Raw genomic sequence first — 15,996 nt, forward strand, 5'->3', positions numbered from 1 at the left:
TGGCTGTGCCCTTTAGATGTGCCTGATTGGCTCAGCCAGTCTTAGCACAGGTCTAATTGGATAATCTTCTAACACCATCGCTTCACTGCAGGATCCTAGGTGAAGCATTACATAGATATTCTCTGGTTTAAAAAAAAAAAAAAAGTTTATTGAAGGCAATTAAACATCTATCATGGCTTCCCAAAATCAAAAGCTGCGATGGGAGATCATAAATACAGACCTGCCTTCTCAAATCCTGGGTTTCTAGACGGTACTCTTTGGTTTTTCCCTCCTATTGGATTAAGGTATTTGGTGTTATTGTGGCAGGACATAAAGCAGATACTGGATGTGTTGAAAACTCTGGTATGCACTTGGATCACCTCTGTTTACAAAGAATTTCACATGATGTAGTAGAAGCGTGCAGCTATGTTTTTGCAAAACCACAAAATCAGCTCTTCCTCATTTCACTTCACTGGCTGAGCTCCGCTCTTCGATGAACATTCACCAGCCCTCACTGACAAAACACAGATGTTTATGCAGTAAAGTCGATGCATGTAAAACACTGTGATCCATAACTGTGATTGCGTCTTCTGTGATGGTTTGTTATTATTACATGCCTCATACTCCTTCTCTCTAAATATTGTATTTGTCAAATCTACAGATGTGTTTTCACATTGAGACACCATGTGCAGTGACTTATTGCTCAGGGCATGAAATGTGATATATATTTAAAAATGTATATATAAATATCATACAGCACGCAGTATAGTGAGCATACTGGCCAGGAATGCCATGCTAACAGCTTGTACCAGGATATCCTTGAGAAACATTCCCAATGTGGAAGGGTGGTGGCTCCTATTCCTTGTCACCTGTGTGGTGGAGATGTCCGTGTGTGTGTGTGTGTGTGTGTGTGTGTGTGTGTGTGTGTGTGTGTGCAGTGTTGAAGTCCACTTTAAATGGGTCCAAGTAAATTTCACCAGGTCTAAAGCTGGTTGAAACCGAAGCACAGCAGAGACAGAGTTAGCCTTGGTGAAGACTGAGATCAAACCAGGCATTGATAGCCTATATGTCTGTCCACAGGTAATAAGACAAGGTGGCCCTAGTGAAAGCTGGGTTATTGTCTGGTATGTGCACCTCCAAATGTTACACTGGCAATATATTAAACCTCAGGGTGAGTCTATGGTGCAGCCCAAATGCAGATCTGTCTTCACAAGCTCTGTGCTGTGTTCTTCAGCCTCCAACAGATTAATAAAATCAAAGATTTTCACCAATAATTCACTGAAGTTGGTCGTTCAACCACTTTGGTCCAGACATAAATACTATTGGATGGATTGTTATGAAACCTGGGGCACACGTTCATGCTCATGTTCTCATCAGCCTCAGTTGTACTTTGTGTTTACTGCTCATAAGCAAATGATAGCATTCTAACATGCTAAACGAAAGGCAGTGAAATTGATAACATTATATTAATTAAAGGTCCCATATTTTACACTTTTTTGGTAATTTAAGTTTTGATCCATATTTGTGGTTTTTAGTACCAAAAAACATCTCAGGCTAGTTTTACATCTCCTCTCTCAGACTTCTCCCTGGAGCTTTAGTAACAACAGGTTGAAGGCTCTGAGCCTCTCTTCTGATTGGCTGACTGTTTTCTGAGTGATCAAATAAAAATATAGCAGATTTCAGGTAAACACTGAGAGAAACCAAATTGTGGAAGGTTGGATGATAGGTCCAGGTGGGGGCGGGGCTCGGGGCACAGCTGAGAGTAGTACCTGTTTTGTTGTGACATCACAAAGTGAAGAAAGTCCTGGCAGATTGTTGTAAGGCTCAGTTTCTGAATACAGGCTGTGTGCATTTCTCCGTCAACTGAGTACTTTGTTACTTTCACAGTATTAATACAGCACCTAGATCTGCTTTACCAAAAAAGACATGAGAATCTTACTTTTTACTATATGGGACCTTTAAACATCTGCACATTAGCATTGTGTCATTGTGAGCATGTTAGCATGCTGATGTTAATATTTAGCGTAGAGCCCTGTTGTCCCTAAGCACACTCCCAGAGAGCTGCTAGCATGGCAACATGTTTCTATCAAAAAAAAAAAAAAGAAGTCAGGATCCCAAAAAAAATCCAGAGTTTTCAGGCTACACTCAAGTGCCACAGCATGTGTGCCGGTTCTTTGTTTGTGCATTAGGATATGTACAAGCAAACAACAGATAAACATTAATGTGTGTCACTATGGTTCAATGTGTGTGTGTGAAGGTCTTTAAGGTATTTCAGGAACATAAACTTCTCATTAATGAACACTAATAACAACGATCGCACTAGTGGCTCAGTGCAGTAAGACATTGCAAAGGAATGCGAGATGTATGTCCAAGTTAATCAGCTCCTCCACTGCTTTTCTTGGCGTTGGCCAGGCCCACCATAATGCCACAGCCCCAGAGGACAGCGTAATTACAAGCTGCTATCTCGCTAAATAGGGCTCTTGCTCCTATGCAGAACAGTGATGACATGATTAGTGTTTTCCTGCTCATCTAGGCCTTGTGAATGGGGATGATGACAGCTGTGTGTGGTTGGGGAAACAGCGCTAGATTGTTCCTCGGTGCCTTTAAACACAACAACACCTACCACAGTCAATGCATCTTGTGTGAGCCGCAGAGATGAGTGTTAGCAGAATAACAGCAATCTGTCTGCATTCCCTCATTATTAAGTTGAATTTGCGGTCTGTGGTATCAAAGGGTACATGATTTTTTTGAGGGGCAAATGAAGACAAATTGTGTTGTCCTGTGGAGTGATGAGAGGGGTATCTTCGCCACAGACTGCATAACAAACATTTGTGGTAGCACAGACCGGATCGTTTTTAGTTTCAGCAGGAAAAACAGGCTGTTCCAAAAATATGATGGATGGATGGATGGATGGATGGATAGATAGATATAGACATATAAATGTGTATATAAAACATTAGATAAAGCTCTAAATTAGATGAACAGCTGATTACGGATTCTTTAAACAAACCTGCTGAAATACAATAAATTTAGCCGAACAGTTTGCCCTTGCTATTACACCATCTTCAGAAAGTCAAGCTCTTATAATCTTATACTGCTCTGTATTTTATATCTTCTATTCTCTTAAAAAGGAGCTTTAATGGAAATTTTTACGAGGCTTTCCATTAGAAGAAAACCTCTCTGCTACAGTATCCTTGTCCCTGACACCTGTAGAAATATTAAAGGGAACTTTGCACTCCATTACATGTGAGGCCCACTGAGGAAGTGGCGGGTTCTGTCATCAGAGTAAATCCTTGATGTGTTGGAAGGCCCTCACCCAGAAAGGCCTGAGCTGGGATCTGCCACAGTGTGAGTTACTGGCACTCTCCTCTGTCCTGCAGGTGCTGGTCTGTGTAGCAGGGAGCTGGTGGGAGCTGGCGGTGGTCGTTGGAGGAGGGTCTTGCAGGGGGGTGAGTGATGTTCGATCTAAACGGCGTGTACAAAGAAGTCAGAAGGAAATGGTTTTGGCCTGAGCGGTGAGGAAAGAGGCTGTTAACAGTATGCCCCAATAATATTTCCATTAACGACTTCTCATTAAACTCCCCCTGTTTTCAGCTGCTAGAAGACGCTATAAGCTCCCGGCATTACACCGGCTCCATTTCAGCGTTTTATTAAAATATAAGGGCTGGGGGTCTTTTATAATATATAACCCTCTCTATCACATAACTCATCTGATTTTTCTAACTCACGCTTTCCTGTTGAGTGGATGAAATGTCTTTAAAGTGGTTTTACAGTATCAGCGCAGTGCAGAGGTATTCCATCCCAGGCGAGATTTGCTCTTGTTATTTTTAAACTCCAGAGGTTACTTCGATCCATAAATCACCTGGCCCACGGTGTCTAAACGTTCCGGCTCAGCCTGCCTGTCCGATGGTGGATTTATGATCTGCGGGTGTAGCAGCGAGCACCAGTGCGGTCTCCTCTGGGCTCACTGGTGCTCTCCTGTGCACTTGTGTACACATTTAGAAAAAGTGTGGGGTGGCTGAGTGCTGCTCGGTTGTGGGTCAGACCGCCTGAGCTATCTGTTGTGATGCTGCTGCATCTCTCCGGCTGGTTAATGAGACACATCACTAAAATCAAAGCACTCGATGCTGCAGGAATCTTTTATAGGTGGGAAGAATCAACACTAAAAGACTTGGGTTCAGGACAACTTAGAAGCACACAGATAATATGTAGAGCTGAAACCTGAGGGAAGGCTCAGTGATTATAGAAGCCGTTCTGTGGGGTCTTTTTTCACTTTCACATTCATCTTGTGAAACTGTGCTTTCGACAAAGCTTGGCAAAGAGGTAAATAGCAATAAAAGGGGATTGGAGCGTACGTTTCCCTTTGCCAAGTGTTGGAAAAAAAGATCTTCCCTACATTGAGCGTCTGGCAACAGAGCCTTGGCTGGTGATGTCATCTCCAGGTCCACAGCTCTGTTTGTTTCACCTCCATTATATGTGAAGGTTCAACAGACCTGAATCTCTTGTGGCTTCTACCCTGAGACACATTTTCCCTTGTTTGGTGTCCAGTTCAGGACTTACAAGGCTTTTTTTTTTTTTTTTTTTTTTTTTTTTTTTTTAAAGAAAAAAGAGCACATACGTACATTTATGCTTCTCTGTAACATGTTTCTGTTATGCCATTAGCAGTTATGCCATTAATGCCTCATGAAATCTGGAACAGGCCTAATCTTGACACATTTATTTGCCCAGCAAATGAAATGACAGATTTCTCTCCACTGGCACTGATGACAGGTTGAACTGAAAACAAAGGCTTGAAGACCTCAGGTGTTAGACCAATGTTTCTCAAACCTTTTCAGACCAAAGGCCACAGAGTTATTAAAATAAAACTCACAGACAAACTAACTCTGCAAACATCCCCAAAACTTATAGGGCTACTACTTCAGTAGTATTGTGGCAATGTAGCGCAGAAAAAATGTCAGAGTATTCTTTTGTTTTTGGTTTTTTTCCTGGCATTTCCTGCTGCATTGTTAATCATTGGGAGCTCCTGTGCCTCACACACTGCATGGCAACAAGTGGAGCTGTTTATGTAGCATCACAATTATCACACATACATGAACACTGGCCAGATGTTGTCAAATGCACTACAAGCCTCAGTTGTGGTGACTATAATACTAGTAACACTTTACACTTGCCTGTTGTGTGGGTTTTGTCTGAGGTTTCATTTCTGTTGTCCATATTTGATAACTGGTGAAATTTACCACAATCCCAGGGCAGGATAACGGTGAGCTTCATCAACATTTCCTGTTGAATGTCACACTGATTATTTTTTATGTAAATCAGCTGTAAACTGGTGTAGCTACGTGAATAGAAAAATGGTCACTTATATGGTTACGTATAAGATGATTTAATACTGAAAACAACACACATACACTACTCAGTACTTGCAGGCAGGTTGTGAAACACTAAATGTAAAACATGATATTCTAACAAATTTGCCAGTGGTCCGTGGACCACTTTTTGAGAAAGGCCCTCTGTATGAGATGTTTCCATCAGTGATTGTGTGTTTTTAAAACTTTCTGAGCTGCAGCTCACTCTTTTATCCCTGAGGTTGGAGTAAGTGCAGTGTTTCTGGTGTAACAGCACCGTACTGGACAGTTACCAGGCCTGTGTCTGTGTGCTCTGAGACGTTACAGCAGGAAAAGAGATGAAAATTAGCAGATTCACCCAGGTTTTGTGTTAACATTAGTGTTGATCAGAGCTGATTGGAGCCGGAGCCAATAAATACTGTAGCTGTGTCTACTGCAGAGTCATTTGGTGTGAATGCCGATTTGAACTCTTTTCCATTGCCAACAAAAGCCCGATGTTAAGGAGTGGGTTTTTTGACCAGTGGAAAAGAGGCTTTAGAGGAGGTGGATGATCGGTGATCTGCAGGCCCACGTCCGTGTTACCCAGAGGATGAGTTCCACTGACTTGAGTGATTGCAGGACTTCTCCTTTAGCACCCCAACAACAACAATCAAACATGTTCCATGTACTCAAGTGTATTTTTATAATATTGGCATGAGAAACTAATGGCCACTTAAAGACTGCAGTGTTGCACAGTAGGACTCAGAAATCATACCAAGACAAAAAGAAAACACTGGAGGCGTACATTGTGATTGTATCTGGTTTTCCTATTGGTGCACTGCAAAGTGTGAGGATTTCAAAAACTCACTTTGCCACTGTGACATTTAATACCTTTGGTGGAAGTGCAGCACATTTACAAATGGTTTCTACCCATGGCGTCAGGAAGAATTTGTCCTTTACTGCATCTGTCTAAATGTGTGTGTGTGTAAGAGGATGTATGTTTCCTGTCAGTGAAGAGTAGTCTTCTTATTTCCTGTGTGGATGTTTTAAACTTTTCTACACAAACATTTTCATTGGCTCCAGAGCTGATTTTTACCACAAAAAGTTTGGACCTGCCAGCCGCCGTGTTTCCTCAGCTGGTGGATAACCTCCACTCCTCACGCATCTCTCCCTCTGCCATCTATTTCCTCCCCTCTGCCTCCTACTGACCCATCTTTCCGAACTTGAAGAGGCAGCCACAGTCAGTCATGTTGCTCCGAGGTCAAGTCAAACAAAATTAAATATGATGGACAGGAAAGAAAAGCTTATTCCAAACCAATCAACCTTTTCAGCTTCTCAAGTCAACTGACCATTTGATAAAGCCGTTATTCAATTGTAGCCATAGCAGCTGAAAGTAGGTACGGCAGCCCTGTCAAGCTTTGTATTTCTCCATATGTTGCTATGGTGTGCATTGGTCTGTAGTAGAGATAAATGGCAACGTTTAAAGGGTAGGGTGTATTTTCTAAAACCAAAGATGGAGCAAAAGTATAAGGAATGGATTAAACAGTGAGTTTATGTGCTCTTAATGTACGATGCATTGGCATGCTAAACTAACTGGCTTACTACCAATAGTAGTAAGGCAGCAATACTTCCAAAGTTAGTGAGTACATCATTAAAGCTACACTATGTGAATTTTATCTAATATTGTAGTTGAAATAGAAAGCTGGTGAGATGCTGTCACAGGCTTCTGTGATCCAGACTCACTGAAAAGCCTAGCCTCTAAAGTTTCTGCGTAAGCCCCGCCTTTTTTGAACAATCTGAGAAAGCCAAAGTCAGTGGTGGGAGCTGCCATCTTTCAATCAAAAGGTGAATACGTGAATGTGGTTCTGGTCTAATGCTCTTCTTGCAATGAGGCTTCAAACTAATATTAGCTGCTGGAAGATGTGGCTATTGCTGATTCACATTCTGCCAAGCTCCTGATTCCCACGTTAGCTGAGACCGTGCACATGACCAGGATGTAGGTGAAGGGCGCCTGTGGAGTGTGATGGTGCAGGGACAGGGAGGGATGAGAGGACCTGAGTGGTTTGCCTCTGAGTCTCATGTTAGCACTTGTTAGATTTCCAGAAGTTGCCTATTTGTTGCTTTAACTAGGTACATTAGTATTTTGTGGAATTAAAGGTTAGATTAAAGAAACATCTGCGAACATCTACTGTGGAGCATTTCCCCAGTTCAAGGAAGCTGGTCCCGGATGGTATCAGAGTTCAGCTAAATGTTAGCTGCTTTGTCCTGATCTTTATTGGATTTGGGAAAATGTACAAACATATTTGTTGGTCCTTATCCCCAAACCCTTTACTATTATAACAGTGAAGGTAAAAGCATACACTTGTAAAATACAAACAATTATAAGTTAAGCAGCCAAATGGGCACAGAGTTAGAAATGAGTGATTGTCTGATCTTTTATATTTCCTTATCATACTTAAGTGTAATACTAGGACTAACTTGTGAGGCATTTCTATGCCTCCTACATCAACAGGTGAGGATGCTGAGTTTTTGTTTGGGACGCATGTAGCTTAAGCCACGGTGTTTTTAGCATTATTTAATGTATGTAGCAATCAAGTACATTTAAGATCCTTTTACAAGATTCTCTTTTTTAAAACCAGCCACCTTGAAAAACATTGAAAAACTCAGGAGATGGTGTTTTTAACCGAGTCACCGAGCTAACGTTAGCCAGTTAGCCACAGCTGGTCAAATCTGCCAGTAACAGTCATTTGAAAAGGAAATATCGAGAAACAAGAAAACTACTTTTGTCTATGGGAAACATTTTTTTTCATAAATTAATATGAATCTTTTAGCAGTAAATCTTCCTTTGTTATCATGGTAAACTGGATATATGTGCTGTGTGAGACCAGAAAGCTTGACAGGCTTAGCAACAGAAGCTACTTGTGGGAAATATGTACTCTTTCTTGCTCTCGTGGTTTTGTTACCTTTGGACTGAGTCAGGCTAGCTGCTAACCTGTTTTCAGTGTTTGTGCTAAGCTAAGTGCTTGAAAGTGGTAGTTTTATATTTACCATAACAGACATGAGAGTTATATTGATCTCATCTCTGCAAGAAAGCGAATATGCTTATTTTCCAAAATGCTTAACTTTTATGTAAACATTTAATTGCTTAGCTCAAGTTGCATCTTTGGGCACAAACTACTGAAGTTGAAGTTTATTTACACATTTTTCCAAAGCAGTCTTGGAAAGAATTCAAATCAATAAAGTAATGCAGCTATTACACCATTGATTTGAACATACAGCATGAAAATAGAGAAGGAGTTGTTGTTAATTTCTTTTTCTCAGTATATCTGAACACATTACTCAAGCCTGCTCTCTAGCATCAAAGCACACCTAGACACCCACCTCAGTGACCTCACCCTGTGTATACCTCACTCTGGCTATGGCAACGTGGCAGGTTAGAAATGAGGAAGCCAAGGGTGAGAACAACGGTCTGAGTTTGAGACTTTGAAGTTCCTGCATGCTCTGGAAACAGGGCAAGGAATCACCTGCCATAAAGAAGTGTGCGTAAGCGCTGAGCTATTTGTTCTGGTGCCTGGGTGGTTATGGGTCCCCAGGGAGGGCTGGCCCGGGCCCCTGTGAGATCACATCAGTGTGGATCGGGCGGGAGTCCACCCGGAGGTGGAACTAATGGGCCCATGTGTTTGCAGACACTTCTAAGAGCCAGATGCTGGGAAGAGAGACGTCCTTTTTTTTTTTTTTTTTTTTTCCACAACACCTCCCCTGGAGAGAAGAGAGGGGAACCCAGTCAAGCTTCACACGCATGCTGGACATAGAAATCAGTGTATACAGATACACATACCATGTTAATTTGGTTTTGTACAGACAGGAATGCTCTCTATTATACACACACACACACACACACACACACACACACACACACACACACACACACACACACACACACACACCTTTAGTTTGTTGAGTCTACACAGACACTGTCTCCACTCTCCCTCTTGTTGATGCAGCACACAAGGTGAAATAGTCTAATAAAAGGGATTTGTGTCTCACATCTATCTATTCCATATGATCTGCCTGCCCCAGTAAAAGTCACGTACGGACTCTGGTGCCTGCAGTTCGCCGTGTTATTGATGCAGTCTTGACCTCTCTGATCTGACGTCTTATTCAAAGTGGTTAATGATTACCATCTTTCAATGTGTTTCAGCTGTCGAGCGGTAATCCCCCCTGCTACATCGGAAGGATTTTTCCTGTGGATGTCAGGGTCTAGACGTTGTTTTGACCTCATCTCTTCCTCGACAGGGTGATCAGTTGTCTGTCGAGTCTAATGTAACATTAGCAACAAATCTGCTGCGGTGATATGGATATGAAACACAGATTAGGACCAAGACAAAAATAATTGAAGGCTCATTGTGTCTTTCATAGCCTACTGTCTTTAATTCGTTTTCATCTGTTTTATTGTTGTCATAACAACATGTCTCACTGAGCCATGTTTTCATCCCATTTATGAGGGCTTTTCCTTTAATAGACTCAGCCTTACGAGAAATAAGTGTTAATAGCCGTCTTGTAAATCTCAAAGAAAATGAGCAACTCTAAATAACTCAAGTGGCTACACAATAAACAGTATAAATAAATACACAATAAAAGATAAATAATAAGGTTTGATAAAGAAGAAATCTTCTCAGGCTGGCCAGTGAAAGTTCTCATCCTGATACACAGATACTCTACAGTCTTAATCTTAAGCGGTGATGTGAGAAAACTCCATGTGAAATTGAAGGGGAATGTGTCTGTCACCAGTCCCCACGCTTACGCCATCCAGTCCAAACCGGAAGACTGGTGCTGTCCAGAGAACACAGATAATGTGACACCGCCTTCTTCCTTACTTGTGTTTAACATCCTTGAGTTCTGTCTGGATCAAAGCAGGGATGGATTGCACACATCCTCAATAAACCCCAGAGATCTACTTGTCTGGAGGCCGCCTCAGTGTCACAGAGAGCTGGTCCAAGCGATCATGTGCGCCTGAGAGAAAAGGTTGGCTGCTGAAAGTGGCAGAGGCTCACTGCACTGAGGAAACACAAGCATAAGTGAAGGAAGAGGTCAGCAAGGTCTCAGTAGTGATTGCTTAATAACAAAGACAGAGGTGAGAATGAATCAAAGAGAATAAGACAGGAAATAAACTATGACTCAAACCTGATCCATTGTCTGCAATACACACTACACAACAATAAAGAGGTGGTAAGACTCACATTTTAAGCCCTGATTCTTAGCAATAACCAACTTTACATTATTTACATTTATAATAGTAATTATCATTTTGGTTGTGTTTGGTTGTGTTGCATCTCTCTGTAGTCATTTTTTTTTGCATCTTTTTATGATCATTTAGTGTCTTGTTTTGGTCATTTTATGTCCCTTTGTTGGCGGTTTGCATCTTGTTTTACTTCACTTTGTGGTTGTTTGTAGTTGTTTGACCTTCCAACAAGAAATGTTGACAGTGACCCACTCAGGCTGTTTAGTAATCTATCCATGATACTTACAAACCAATGGCCGGTTACCCTCTGAATGAGGGAGGGAGGCACCAGGGGTGGCCAGTCAAATCCCAGGGGGGTTATCACCTCTGGCCCCCACCTCTGACAATTTCAAGCTCCATGTTAAATTAGTTAAACACACATTTGATGAATATGTGTGTTTAGTATAGCAGCTGTGGCTCAGGAGGTAGAGCAGGTCGGTGGTCTGATCTTGTCCTTTGGCAAGGTACTGAACTGCAAGTTGTCCCTGATGATGTGCCATTGGTGTGTGTGGGTGTGTGTGGGTGTGGGTGTGGGTGTGGTTGTGGGTGTGGGTGTGGGTGTGTGTTAGAAGCACTATAAGACTTATGTGAATGTGACATGTAGTGTCATAGCACGTTGAGTGGTTGTTAAGTCCAGATAATTTCCTTTTAAACTCCAGGGATGGAAAGATGAAAACAAGAGTTAGATTTAATTGTTTCAAATAAGTCTGCATCACACAATGTACTGCACCGTTTCAGTTACATTTATCAAGTGCTTCTTTTTATTTACAGAGAATTAATTCATTAATTGCAGGTCATTTGCTGCATTTAGACACAGCTTGTTAAGGTGCTAAAAGATTCAAACCTCCCCTGTGAGGTGGACATGCATTGAGATGCACTGACACACTCTGGTAATGGGTTCGTGTCACCAGAACTCCTCGGTTCATCAAAGTTTCCCTCAAACACATGCAGACGGCTTAGTTGTTAAATTGGTCTGACCGTGGAGTGCTTGTTTTCCCCGGCAAAACAAATCTGGGTCCTGTTGATTTACAGGCATGATTAGTTATGACGAGACATAACCGCCTTTTGCTGTAGCATTTCATAATCTCTTTTGGATTCATGTATATCTATTCCTATCTATCTGTGTATATATAAATATAAATTTTTATATGAAGATTTACCACATTGTGTACTCTTTCTCATCACGTATAAAAGAGCTGTTGTCCAGATGTGAGCAGACGGCACACATCACTTAGGAATCTTAAACATGATTGGATGAGCAGAGAGTCTGACTCAAGAGCACTGAGCTGTTTTCCTTCCCTGGCCGCAGAGGACAAATATAATGCCAAGGGCTGGACGCTCTCTGCCTCTGGGCAGTCACTCACAGCGGGAATCACAGTGCTTCTTCTTAGATTTGGAGGATTTTTTTTTTGTGTTGTTTTTTTTTGTTTTTTATACTTGTCCTGAAAGATCCCTTATTGCACATTTAATGCTGTGCACAGAGCAACAAGTGTAGTAGCATCTAGACTAACTCTTTATTGGAGATCAGGACAGGTCTGAGTGGACTGAGTTAAATGGTCCACATGATGAGACCACAGTGTTATGGTTGTTGAGTGCTGTGACTGTGAGGGAATAACTGAACAGATGGTTAGAAAATCACCAATTTAATTTAGTGTAGTAGGTTTCATTTGTAGCCATGCTAGCGGCATGGATCTGTGGTTGGCAGTGTTGGCGAGTCGATTCATCACTTTGGTTCAAGACTGTAATTTTTCAATAGCTACTGGGTGGACTGCCATAAAATGTTTGTACAAATGTTCATGGCTCCCAGAGCGTGACTCCTAGTGGTTTTGGTGATCCCCTGATTTTTGTCTGTGATGCCACCATGAGGTTGACATTTGTGGTTTTAAGTGAAATGTCTCACAGACTCTTGGATGGATGACCACGAAAATTTCATATGCATATATTCATGTCCCCCTCAGGATGAACTGTGATAACTTCGGTGACCCTCTGACTTTTCATTTCATGCCATCATGAGGTCAAAATCTTTATTTTGGTTTATAGCCAAATACCTGTAAAACTAATGATATTGAGATAACGCTAATGCTATTAACGAATTAGCAAATTTTAGCATGATAAACTAAGATGGTGAACATGGTAAACACTATACCTGCTTAACCTCAGCATATTAGCATAGTCTTTGTGTTATGTGTACATGTTAGCATGTAGCTTAAAGCACAGATGTATTTAGCCTGTTAACATTTTGCTTAAAGCTCACTAGCTAATAGCTTGACTCTTCGTCTTGTTATTGTACCGCCTGGTTAATTTATTAAACTACTGCATGGATTACATGCAGAATTTTATATCCACATTCATGTCCCTCTCAGGATGAGCTATAATAACTTTGTTGACTTTTAATCTTGTGCCATCATCAGGTCAAAATTTCATCAAGTACTTTGGGTTATAGCCAAATACCTGCAAAATGTGAACACAGTAAACATTACACTTGCATCAGCATGTTGCCATTTTGCTCAAAGCTCACTAGCTGTTAGCATGGCTGTAGACGCTTAGTTTTGTTATTGTACTGCCTGGTAAATGGATTATATTATCATTCTTATAAATATATAATTGATTTCACACTGCAATTTAAATATAAACTGTCTGAAAAATTAAACAACACTAAGAATAGCAGCCAATGACATTTCTAATAAATCTTTAACTGGTCTTATGAACATTTAAAAAAATTATTATTTGCATTTATTGGGACTATAATGAAATACATTATGGTCGCCGTCCCCTCTGCCTGTTGTACGCAAATTGATAGATGACACAAAACTAAAGCATTTCCTTGTCAAAATAAAATCCAGTCAGGGCATTGAGGGATTAGAAGTCTGTTGATCAGTCTTCCCTCAGAATATTTTAATAATAATCCTTACAGCAAGAAGCCCAAGGTCACCGTCTAGAAGGTGAATGTGTGTGTGACCACTTTATGTGCAGGTATCTGTAAATGGATTTCCTCCCGGCTGGCGGTCTGACCCTGGTCCTCCTCCTCTGACCCTGTGGATGATTGCTGTGACTGAGACGTGTTTGATCCCTGCACTGATGCTGGGCTTTTGATGGCTGCCCCACTTTGATGCCACAACAAGATTGAATCCAACCACCCTCTGTGAAACACACACAGGTAGGCACTCTCTAACACACACACACACACACACACACACAGGTGACCGTACAGCGCCATCAGATCTCGTATCTGAACTGTAGGTGCTATTACCTTCCTCTCTTTTTTATCTTGAGCATTGATATTTGTCATATTTCTGACATTTTACATCCAGCATTTAATACCCTGTGAGGAGGGACTGCGGTTATAACCCTCAAACCTCACAAATATGTGTTTTGTTCCTGTTGAAGACTTGTCTTCCTGTGAGACCAGTTGATAAATTCACAGGAAATACAGAAAAGTCACATCTTTGCAGTGAAATAGGATTTCTTCCTGTAGCTCTCCACTGGTTTTTATACAACAGTTCTGCTTCCTGACTGTTTGATGTCTTCCTGTATTAATCTGAGCAAGCGAGGAGCCAGATTTACTAGCATCAGAGGACCACTTCACTTTTACTCTGCTTTTATGTCAGGTTCAGTAGGATGGAACAACACACTGACTGATGGCGAAAGCAGACCCAAACCTCTAAAACATACAGTGTGATGAAATGAAATTCAACTTTCTGGTCATATAGTTACAGTATATGAAGACATTTTCATCTTAAATGATTTATTGCTCTGGAAACTTTAGTTACCAGTGAGTCAAATATAAGTTGTAAAGATGGAAGCTTTTCAGATTGTTGCTTATGAGAGAAAACGTTTACATCGCAGCCAATCTGGAAACTAAAGCGAGACATCCTGAGAGTTATAGGTCCACTCGTCCACATGAAGGGTTTCTCTAACACTAAATCTCGACACAGGTCAGCGCTCTGTTTTCCTACATTTCTGTCCCAAACTCGACCCAGAACTGTCTGGTGCCGTCTCACAGCTCCATGGATGGGCGAGAGTAAAGAGGGAAAAATGGCGATAGAAAAAGTGATTGTGAAATGTGGGAGCGAGGAGTGTTTGGCAGGGCTCATCTTGTTTGCTCAGTAAACCCCCGAGGCCTGTGTTTTTTTGCTGAGGGAAATGCCCGCATTGTTGGGCCCGGAGACCGTGGTTACGGGCCAGCCCGGGGCCCAGCCAGGCAGGTTGGGACAAACAACAAGATGAAGGTCAGCTAATATAGCAGTTAATTCCACTTCCTGGTCCCCATGACACCCAGGCAGGGTTTATTTGAAGATCCCAGACCCTGAAGTCACTCTGCACTTTGTTTAGTCCATGAGTATTTTTGGTCTGAGCCAACACTTTTAGATATTAATGTATTCGGATGAGACGGAAGGGAGGGTGAGCGGATACAGCCAAGCAGAGAGCAGGAAAACTTTCTCTGTCTCTCATCTGTGAACATGAATCATAACTTTTCATGTAAATACACACAAATATACTTGGAGTCTAAAAACATGATGACATACGTGTCAATAGTATTTTGTTACATATCATCCAACGTATACATAAATTTTGATACATATGGAATAAGCTCAATGATACGAATGATAAATTAATTAATAATAGACACAACAAACAAACCTCAATCACAGATTGTGCCTGTTTATCACTGTTAACGCTGTAGTCCCTCAGATTCCGTCCTCATTGACAAAAACATTGCATTTCCCATGATTTCTTCACAATAAAAGCCACCTTGTCTTTCGCCAGTTGTGTGTTTGCTGTATTAGCAGCTCATAATACAGCAGGAGAGTACAGGAGAGTGAATAATAAACAGTGAGGTTGATACCAGTGAGATAAAATTACCACCAATATCTCTGGATTTTACACCATTTCCTCTGAATCTGTCTTGTGAAGTAGAATGAAGGGTGAGAATGAGAGACTCCACTACTATTATGAATTAAATTATGTGTAGAGGGGTGATTACTGACGGTAATTACATGATATAGCTATTTAATAAAATCCTTAATGAAAATCTTAAGGGCTGTAACTTTGAAGTCACATTTAAATGGCTTATAAAATGTCAAATTGCCTTTAGTGTTGTCCTCTTGGCCCTGTTAAAACCTGGAGGGCGAAAACGCGATGCTCTTGTGAGGCAACTGAAGGACTGTCCTCATGGTGCAGACTCCAATGAGATCCATCCTCTCTGGCATCGTCTGGGCCCAGCAGTATGTGTGAATAGACATTAAAAAGAGCCCGTTTATGAGCTGATTGTCTTACCCATCATTTAACTCGGACCTTGAGAATGCAATGGGGGGGTTGGGTGAAAAATATAGTACATGCCATCCAAAAGCCAAGTGGCTTAATCTTGTATGGAAATGGTAATGAGAAAAAAGAGGACTAACTCTGTCTGTG

General features: G+C 41.3%; 1 protein-coding gene across 1 annotated transcript in view; it reads left to right on the top strand.

The window, feature by feature from the left end:
* The first annotated feature begins 3,356 nt into the window (after positions 1-3,356).
* LOC139618506 (phosphoinositide 3-kinase regulatory subunit 5-like) overlaps positions 3,357-15,996 on the top strand; it is a 78,896-nt gene continuing 66,256 nt past the window's right edge. The window contains exons 1-2 of the mRNA XM_071474470.1: positions 3,357-3,428; positions 13,558-13,741. The gene's annotated coding sequence lies outside the window, so the exon portion shown is untranslated. The remainder of the gene's footprint in view (positions 3,429-13,557; positions 13,742-15,996) is intronic.

The sequence above is a fragment of the Trachinotus anak genome, unplaced genomic scaffold (genome assembly GCF_046630095.1).
Source record: "Trachinotus anak isolate AG129_WGS33_773 ecotype Australia unplaced genomic scaffold, CSIRO_AGI_Tana_v1 ptg000003l, whole genome shotgun sequence".
NCBI classification, from domain to species: Eukaryota; Metazoa; Chordata; class Actinopteri; order Carangiformes; family Carangidae; genus Trachinotus; species Trachinotus anak.